The following is a 10819-nucleotide window of genomic DNA, read 5'->3' on the forward strand; positions in this document are numbered from 1 at the left end:
AGTGTTAGTAATTCACGGCCTATAAAAGAGGAACTAGAGGCTAAAAGCCATCTAGAGGTCATCTTGTAGTTTGTTAATAGATTAGTCTAACTTTTCTCGACTTTGCACATCTCTAATTCCACTTCAACCTATTAACTCTATGAAACTTACTTCAACCCAAAGTCCTACTTTAATTTCCTCTACCAAACTCTCAGTATCACTACTAATAATATAATCCAACAAAACCTAACTTGAACAAAAGCTTGTTATTTAAGTTTAAGCAATACTAGTGCCCTCAATAGATCTCTCTCTCTTGTGCTTTCGGCCATAACAGAAAGACACAAGCATTTGAGAAATCACATAGTTCAGATCTCTGTGAGGCATCAGACCGCCAATTTCAACAGAAAATAGAAATTAGACTGATGAATCACATGCTAGACACCAAGAATGAACAGTTCTTGAATCCTGAATACTCCAGGCAAAGTAATGCCGGCTCATCACAAATAATTAAAATGGTCATTTTGCAGCAATGAGCAAGGTTGCGTGCATCTTGATGCATATGAAGAATAAAGATCATAACAATAAGACGGGAACAAGTTGCATCGGTAATATAATAAACACAGAAACAACACCAATCCCAGGGTTAAGGCAGTGGCCGACTGAGGCCTCGTGGCCTTGCCAACAGGGTTAATGCCGACAGGGTTAGGGAGAGGGGAGAGGGGCTTATGTGATGAGGAGAGTAGATTGTGCATGCCAGAGAGGATCACGATCGTGCCGAAGCAGAGAGGATTGAGATCGGGTTGAAGAGGAGATCGGAGAAGAATCGTGTGCACGGGAAGAAAAAATTCCGAACCTAAAATCCTAAATAGAAACTCATTTAACGACAGAAATTTTATATCGTGGATGGATTTTTTTTCTATAATTAAATATCGATCGAATTAATTTTCATTGTTAATTAAATAGAATAAATATAAACTTGGATGAAATACGATTGAATTTAATATTCATCGTTAATTAATGTTGAAATTTAAATTAGTATTTAAAGACGGATATTAAATTCGATCGATAATTAACAACGAAAACAAAAATCCATCACTATTTAAGAGCAACGTAAGAACTTTGAGGATGATTTCCGGCGATCGCGGCTGGGAAGACAACCTCCGATGTTACGATTGCAGTATTACATTTATATAGGGATTGAAAACACGACCCAAGTTGTCAAAAGACATCTTTCTCTTTCCTTAAACGTTGTGGCCTCTGGTAACCACCGTTCTGCCACGCCGCATCCAAATTCAGGGGCAATTTGAACTTAAGTAGGATGTGACTCAGATTGACTCGACTTGAGTTTAATTAGACTTAGCTGATCTGACCTGAGCTAAGCTGAGTCAGTCTCGATTTGACTTGGATTCATCATGAGTTATCATTGATCGAGTCTTGAGCTGGCCAGCATGGTCTCTGCCTTGTCCGCCGCATCAAGGATAGAGCGGTGATGGTCCCGCTGTTATGCGTGGCAACCTTTGCTTTTTTACTGTGTATGACAAAAGGTGAATACGTTTGCTCCTAATGTCCTAGTTAGTTCGTCCCAAGACTAATACGAAGGAAATAAATCATCGTGACTAAAAAGACAAGTGACAAATAAGGTGAGTTTTATATAGATTACATAGATTTAAGCCCCGTCAATTTTGAAAATCGACCCTTAAATGTATATTCGTTACATTAACGACCCCTTAATGTCGGCTCCACGGATATAAATGGAGGTATATGTAGATACACAGACGTCAAATATATGGTAAGATAAATCTCAAGTTGTCAATATTTAAGTAACGACTATTGATTATTGTGTTAGCCCATCATCTATATTATATCCTGATCCGGTGGTAAGAGCCCGGAACCCCCTAACGAGGGGTCAGTGCCACGTGGAGGTCAGAGGGCCAAGTGGTCCGTCGGAGAAGGGTGAGCCGACCGGACGTATGACAAAAGGGCAGGCCGATCGGCCTGCCCATACACGTCTGATCGTGAAAGACGCCCTGACAGGAATCGGGGTTCCGACGCTCAATGAAGTAGTAAATGGCCGAGCGGAAGGGCTAAGAGAGGGCAGGACATAATGGGCGCGCCGCCCGGCTGGCGCGGGAAATTAGGGCCATCCGGACGACGCTATTCACGCCGGTCGGCCGGACGGACGTCCCGGCCGGGCGGTGGGTGAAGGATAGGAACATCTTCTGACAGCCGTCAAGTCCTATGGCTAGGCCATACTCTAAGTCTGACAACAAGGTGTTCTGTTGTCCCATCGAAGACATGACTGAACTGTAGCAGTATGGTGTCAGGTAAGCTCTCTGACAGGTACATACCGAGGTGTGGGCTGCGGACACGTATGCGCCTCGGTGGACGTGCACTAGTTCTTTCACCGCTCTATATAAAGAGTCTCTTCCTTCGCCGGAGGTACGCGCTCTTGGATTTTTGGAGCCACCTTTTACTGTTCGCTTACCTGACTTGAGCGTCGGAGGGTCGCCGCCGGGAATCCCTTCCCGGCCCGACTTCTGTGCAGGTTCGCCGGAGATTCGTGCGACCCAACGGAAGCCTACACCATCGACTAGGAGTGCGCCACGTGCCCAGCGTCCTTTGGTTCGGCGGTTCGGACAGGATCAATTTGGCGCCGTCTGTGGGAACGCTCCTGCATCCGAACGGGAACAATGGATGAGGCTGGACGACAACACATGGTGACGCTTTCGAACGAGGAACTCGACGCTCTGATCGAGATGAGGGCCGCCAAGCTAGTGGAGCAAAAACAAAAAACCACGGCCGAGCGGCAGGAGCAACAAGCAACATCAGCGTCTGGTGGCCGAGCGGAAGCACCACCAGCGACAGTACCATTCCATTGGGCTCTCTTCCGCACTCCTCCTGGAGCCGCAGCAACTAATCGAGAGCGGGGATCATCTTCGGATGAAATACCAAGACGAGACAACAGAAAAGGGAAAGCCCCCCGAGCAGACGCATCTCCCGAGCGGATCAATCGCCAATTTTCGGAGGCCATTCTACAAGACCCTCTGCCCAAGCACTACGTGCCTCCGACGATCGGCGAGTATAATGGGACGACCGACCCGGATGATCATCTGGGTAAGTTCGATAACACAGCCACTCTCTATCAATACACAGATAGAGTAAAGTGTCGAGTTTTTCTCACCACTCTCTCGGGATCGGCTCAACGGTGGTTCCGGAGGCTGCCGGACGGATCCATCACAAGCTTCAAGGACTTCCGAACGGCCTTCCTCCATCATTTTGCAAGCAGTCGGCGCTATCAAAAAACGAGCGTGAGCCTGTTCGCCATCAAGCAAGAAGCCCATGAATCGTTTCGAGCTTACATCCAGTGGTTCAACCAAGTGGCGATGGACATTCCAACGGCCACCTCGGAAACCATGATGAATGCCTTCACACAAGGCCTAGTGGATGGGGATTTCTTCCGATCGCTCATCCGAAAGCCGCCCCGAGACTATGATCACATGTTACACCGGGCGAACGAATACATTAACGTGGAAGAAGCACAAGCGGCAAGGAAAAAGGATACTCCAGCCGAACGGAAACAGCAAGCCGCTCATCAGCCGCCTAGAGGACCAAGGGACGAAGCAATCCGATCCCCACACGCCAGGTCTCATGTGCAAGAGGTAGCTGCCGCCCGGCCCAAGCCAAAGAAGAAATGGACCCCGATGTTCTGCTCCTTCCACCAGACGGATACACACAACACAAGGGATTGCCGAAGTCTTCCCTTCGTGGCTCATCCCGTGCCCCGGAATGCCGGGCGACGGTCGCCTTCAGTCGATAGGCGACATAGAACTCATGAAGCCGATCGGACGCGAGCTGAGAGGCCCCAGCAACAGACTCCCGATCGGCATCGTTCCCCAAGGAAGGAGAATCGCCGAGTGTCCAGAGAACGATCTAGACCATCCGCTCGGGAAGAGGAAAATAGAAGCAATACTTCCCGAGGCGAGATCAACGTTATTGCTGGCGGGCCGACCGGAGGAGACTCCAACCGAGCTAGGAAGGCGAGCGTCCGGCAGCTCCAGATTCACGCGGTCGGCTGTAGCCAAGAAAGAGCGGAAGGACCCGAAATTAGTTTCGGGCCCGGGGACTTGGAAGGAGTTGAAGTACCCCATGACGATGCTCTGCTCATCAAAGCGGTAATAGCCAATTACACAATTCACCGCGTATTTGTTGACACAGGGAGCTCAGTCAACATCATATTCAAGAAGGCGTTCGATCAGTTGCAAATTGATCGAGCCGAGCTGCTACCCATGACAACTCCGCTCTATGGGTTCACTGGTAACGAAGTTCAGCCGGTCGGACAGATCCGGCTGGCCACCTCGCTGGGAGAAGAGCCGCTCAGGAGGACAAGAACAACAAACTTTGTGGTAGTCGACTCTCCCTCTTCTTACAATGTCATTTTGGGACGACCGGCGCTCAGCGAATTCCGAGCGGTCGTCTCAACCTTCCATCAGAAGATCAAGTTCCCAGTAGAGGACAAAGTGGGAGAAGTACGGGGAGATCAGCTAGCAGCTCGGCGATGCTACATCGAGATGGTCCGAGCAGAAGCCAATTCCGCTCGGAAGGCGCCTCGGATTGAGGTAAACGCCATCACAGAAAAGCCACCCTCTTTAATTTATGAAAAAAAAAGAGGAAGTGCAGATTCACCCGACCCGATCGGGTGCCACGACTTTTATTGCGTCCGATCTGGAGGAGAAATAGAAAGATGAGCTGATCCAATGCCTCCGAAGAAATCATGATGTCTTCATCTGGTCGGCACATGAGCTGCCCGGAATTTCGCCGAGCATAACGCAGCACGAGTTGCATGTCCGACCGGACGCTCGGCCAGTGAAGCAAAGAAAAAGGGACTTCAGCGCCGAGCAGAATGCCATCATCCGGGCGGAGGTGGAAAAGCTTTTGAAAGCCAGCCATATACGCGAGGTGCAGTTCCCGAGCTGGCTGGCTAACGTAGTATTAGTCTCCAAGCCAGGCAACAAGTGGAGAGTGTGCATTGATTTTCGGGATCTCAACAAAGCTTGCCCGAAAGATTTTTATCCTCTGCCCCGGATAGATCAGCTGGTAGACTCTACGGTCGGCTGCGAATTAATCTGTATACTCGACGCCTACCAAGGCTATCACCAAGTGCCGCTCGCCCGTGAAGATCAAGAAAAGGTTAGCTTCGTGACGGCCGACGACACTTATTGCTATAATGTAGTGCCGTTCGGATTGAAGAATGCGGGGGCCACATATCAGCGCTTGATGAATAAAGTATTCAGAGAGCAGATCAGGCGGAATCTAGAAGTTTATGTGGACGATATTCTCATTAAGTCCCGCCGAGTGGACGATCTCTTCAAAGACATGGAGGAAACCTTCCGAACGCTGCGCAAATATGGAGTCAAGCTAAATCCCCAGAAGTGCCTGTTCGGAGCAAAAGGAGGGCACTTTCTGGAGTACATAGTGACCGAGCGGGGAATCGAAGCAAATCCCAGCAAGGTGAAAGCTCTACAAGATATGCAGCCTCCAAGAAATACAAGAGAAGTGCAGTGTTTGACCGGTCGGATCACCGCTCTGTCCAGGTTCATCTCCAAAACCGCCGACCGGAGCCTTCCTTTTTTCAAGATCTTACGCAAAGCTACGAAATTTTACTAGGACGAAGAATGTGACCGGGCGTTCAAAGATTTGAAAGCATTTCTGAACTCTCTCCCGATATTAGCCAAGCCGACTGCGGGTGAGCCACTTCATATGTACTTGTCTTCAACCGAGCATGCAATCGGCTCAACTTTAGTGAGGTCGAGCGGAGAAGAGCCTGTATATTTCCTTAGTCATATTTTAAAAGATGCCGAATCTCGCTATACTAGGCTCGAGAAGTTGGCTTTCGCTCTGGTCCTGGCCGCTCGGCGCCTTCGTCCATACTTCCTGGCGCAAACGATCATTGTTAAAACCAATAGCCCGCTCGGACGTGTCCTACTAAATCCAGAAGCATCCGGACGGCTAATCAAATGGACGACGGAATTAAGTGAGTTCGATATCCAATACCAGCCCCGCTCGGCGATCAAAGCGCAATCCTTGGCCGATTTCGTGACTGAGGTGCAAAGGCCGGAGCCGGAAGCTAGGTGGAGAATATATGTGGATGGGTCGTCCACTTGGCTCGGAAGCGGGATTGGAATATTGTTGCTCTCCCCTCAAGAAGAAAAGATGCACTTATCCGTCCGGCTGGATTATAAAGCTACCAACAATGAAGCAGAATATGAGGCCCTCATAGCTGACTTGCAGGCTGCTCGGCATGTGGGAGCCGGTCGGGTAACGCATCATTCAGATTCGCAGTTGGCCGCTCAGCAGCTCTCTGGTACCTTCGAGATTAATAATGCTCGCCTCAAGCTCTATGCTGAAGCCTTCGAAAAGCTCAAAGCCGATTTTAGAGAAGTTATTGTTCAGAAGATACCCAGAGCAGAAAATCAAGCGGCCGATGAGTTAGCCAAGCTTGCAAGCTCAATAACGCCGATTGCCATTCAGCAGCCAATTGAAAAAAGTATTGTTGGTGGCACATGTCGACCGGATGGCAGGCCTCACGATTCTGAGCGACTGGAGAACACCCATCATAGAGTTCCTCCGCTCGGGCGCCACACCATCCAATGAGTATGAAGCTCAGCTGCTAAGGAGAAGAGCCGGTCGGTTCACACTCATCGGCGAGCAGCTTTACAAAAAGGCTTTCTCACGCCCATTGTTGAAATGCGTGAGCTCGGAGGACTCGGCTTACATCCTCCAAGAAGTACATCAAGGATCGTGCGGAGGACATCCGGGCGGACGATCGCTGGCTAAGAAGATCCTGTTGGCCGGGTACTTCTGGCCAACCTTACAAGCAGACGCCGCTCGGACCGTGTCGACGTGCCTTTCGTGCCAGAAGTACCATAACTTCTACCACCGACCGGCAGAGGAAATGAAGGCATCTACGGTCTCGTGTCCGTTCGACCAGTGGGGAATGGATATCGTTGGTCCATTTCCTATGGCGACCGGACAGCGGAAATTTCTACTAGTGGCGGTAGATTATTTTTCCAAGTGGGTGGAGGCCGAGCCGCTGGCAAAGATCACCGAGCAGATGGTCAAAAAATTCATCTGGCAACACATCATCTGTCGGTTCGGCATCCCTCGCCGATTGGTTTCTGATAATGGGCGGCAGTTCACAGGGAAGGTGCTAGAGGAATGGTGCAAAAGCTACGACATCGAGCAACACTTCACATCCGTGGCTTATCCCCAGAGCAACGGTCAAGCCGAAGTACCCAATCGGGAAATTCTTCGTATTCTGCGCGCTCGGCTCGACCATTTGGGAGGAAGTTGGCCTGATGAAGTGTCGGGCGTCTTGTGGGCCATCCGGACGACTCCGAAGGAAGGGACGGGCGTCACACCATTCCATTTGGTGTATGGTGGCGAGGCAGTTATTCCGGTCGAAGTCGGCGTCGAGTCCGTCCGGATTCAGAGTTATGATGATGGCAACGCCGAACGGAGGAACATGGAGCTGGATTTGGTCGACAAGGAGCGAGCCAAGGCGTCCGTTCGGCTGATGGCGTACCGGCAACGGATGAAGCAAAATTACAACAGCCGTGTAATCCCCAGATCATTCCAGGTCGGCGATCTTGTCTGGAAGAAAGTCAAGCCGGTCGGCGATGTTGGCAAGTTAGAAGCTCCCTGGGCGGGCCCCTTCAAGGTTATTGAGAAGCTACGATCGGGAGCATATTATTTGGAGGATGAAGACGGGCGGCAGCTGGATCGACCGTGGAGTGCGAATCATCTCCAGCCTTATCGAGCGGGGTGAAAGGTGCATGAATGTAAATCATTTTTGTATATGTTAGTCGCCCGTGTCCTTGTAATGCAGGAATCAAAATTAATTCAAAGGATGGCCCATGGGTCCGCCGATCGGCAGTATTAAAATTAGCCTGGAAGGTTGTCGAGCTCCGACGTTAAATATCGAGAGACGAGCCGGCGTCTATAAACGTCCGAGCGGAAGACCGTCGAGCTCCGACGTTAAATATCGAGGCGCAAGCGTCCGAGAAGCGCCGCCAATACCGTCGACGACTCTACGTTCCGCTCGGCTCAGGGCCCAAAGGTTGTCGGCTTATACGAGCGATCCTGTAGCAGGGCGGAAGGCCGTCGAGCTCCGGCGTTAAATATCGAGGGACGAGCCGGCGTCTACGTTCGAGCGGAAGGCCGTCGAGCTCGGCCGTTAAATATCGAGAGACGAGCCGGCGTCTATAAACGTCCGAGCGGAAGGCCGTCGAGCTCCGACGTTAAATATCGAGAGACGAGCCGGCGTCTATAAACGTCCGAGCGGAAGGCCGTCGAGCTCCGACGTTAAATATCGAGAGACGAGCCGGCGTCTATAAACGTCCGAGCGGAAGGCCGTCGAGCTCCGACGTTAAATATCGAGAGACGAGCCGGCGTCTATAAACGTCCGAGCGGAAGACCGTCGAGCTTCGACGTTAAATATCGAGAGACGAGCCGGCGTCTATAAACGTCCGAGCGGAAGGTCGTCGAGCTCCGACGTTAAATATCGAGAGACGAGCCGGCGTCTATAAATGTCCGAGCGGAAGACCGTCGAGCTCCGACGTTAAATATCGAGAGACGAGCCGGCGTCTATAAACGTCCTAGCGGAAGGCCGTCGAGCTCCGACGTTAAATATCGAGAGACGAGCCGGCGTCTATAAACGTCCGAGCGGATAGCCAGTCACATGATACAATCAACGATAGCCTGGTTATACGGCTGAGCGGCTCGCTCATCAAAAATGTACGAAAAATCCCTTTGGGGGTAAGGCACAAAGAAAAAGTTGGTCAGTGAAAGTTAGGGATATTAGCATGTAAATGCCGAGCGGTTACGTTCGAAAGCTTAGCGGCTGCGCGGTCGCATGATAGATATAATTAAGACGATCGAATTGAGCCGAGCGGAAAGGATATAAAGAACACTTTGGCGTGACGAGGGAAAAATGCCTTGCTAAAATAGAAGTGAAAGGAGCAGAAGGTCATCTATTACTCATTAGGTAAATCAAACAAGTCATTACAGAGATAAGTTGGGCCGAACGACGGGAATACAAAAAAGTTCATGAAAACGCTCCTCACGCATCAAAATCAAAAAGAGCGTCGGGGATGGAGTCCATCACGCTCGCGAGGTCCTCGGGGGGGGGGGGGGGGTGGGCCTTTGGTCTTCAGATAGCCTACCGCCGCCTTGATCGCCTCCTCGAAAGTGAGGGATATCTTGTCGGTAAACTTCTCTCCGAAGTCTTCCAAGCGGAGGAACGCCTTCCTCCCTTCTTCGGAGCGAGCCGACTCCCCCTCTTGATATTCTTTGAGTGCGACGTGGGCGGCGTCGCTGGCGGCCTGAAGATCCTTCAAATCTCCATCAAATCTTTGGAGGTCGGCCGAGCGGCTCTCTTTCTCGGTGGCTAGCAGGGCGTCCAAATCTTTGATGCGTTGTTCCAGCCCCCTGATCTCCACCTTCATGCGGTCCATATCATTGATAGCCTGTTGCTTCCGAGTGGTCGCCGTTTTGATCTCCTTATCTCGTTGCTTGATCATCGTTTCAAGCCGAACGACCTTGCTTGCCAAATCGGAAGCCCTTTTCCATTCGGCATCCAGTAGTTTTTTGGCCTTCTCCAGAGCGGCCGTCGACTGCTCGGTACCCCCCGCAGCTTTTTGTTTTTTCAACTCGTCCTCCAGTTCGGCCAATCGATCGCTAATGGCGATCTGCTCCACCCAGTTCTGCTAGCAAATGTGGACAGGTTAAAAACATAATTTAAATAGGCAAACAAAGAAACAGAGCATACTCCAGTGGCCTGTTGTAGATTGCTGTCGCCGAGCTGCCCGGGAGTCAGCCTGGCTATTCGACGCCGAGCGTCCACCCAAGCTTGGGCCAGAGGGCCTGTCAAGGTAATCTGCTGCTCGGGGACCACAGGCCGATCAGCAGCAGCCATGTACGCCTCCGAAGGAAGGCGCAGAACGGTTTTAATTAAATTCTGGCCGCTCGGCTCGCTCTTGGAAGCGTCAGCCTTACCGAATGGCCCACCGGTGGACGAGGAGGGAAGCTCGCCCAAGCGCCTGATACGGCGCAAAGTTCTTGAAGGGCTGGACGGCGGCATCTCAGAGCTGGCCCTCGGAGAACCATGAGGGGTCGGAGTACTCTCAAGGGAAACCGTCCCGGACAGCACCGGTGCATCCGCGCCCCGCTCTGGCTGTGACTCATCAAGTGTAGTTGAGGCAGATACGGATTCCGGTCGTCGGCGCTTCCGAGTGCGTAGCGGCACGTCATCGGCCGAACGACCCTCCACCACGGCTTCGGTAGGAGGTTCTATGTCGCCCGCGGCCTCATCGTGAGAGGCAGGGGCGTCTGAGGCTTCGGGGACAATTGGTGTTCCCTCACCTTCTTCACCGGCCGGATCAGCTGGAGAAAGGCCCCGTTCGGCGGCCTCCTGGTTCGTCACCGCCTCGATCTGAGCGGTCTTCAATTTGAGCTTCTCGGTAGCTTTGGCGCGCCACATGACTTCAGCTGCAGAAGCAAAAAATAAATCAGTTAGAACAAAACAAACGGGAAGATAAGGGAACTTACTCATGCTGCAGGGCAGGTCGGCTGTGGTAGAGGATAAGCCGAATATGTGCATTACTCCCGGGAGGAGTAGCTTGTCAATATGATAGCGCTGGCCAACTAGCCGTTCGGCTGCATGAAGGTAGGCCGCGTCGCCTCTAAATTTGTCGAGCTCCGGTTGCGTCGGCATCGCCGTTTGCCACTTGGTACGAAAAGTTGGCCGCTCGGGAAAACGTATATAGAAAAAGTGCTCCTTTCA

Source organism: Zingiber officinale, chromosome 6A, assembly GCF_018446385.1.
Source record: "Zingiber officinale cultivar Zhangliang chromosome 6A, Zo_v1.1, whole genome shotgun sequence".
NCBI classification, from domain to species: Eukaryota; Viridiplantae; Streptophyta; class Magnoliopsida; order Zingiberales; family Zingiberaceae; genus Zingiber; species Zingiber officinale.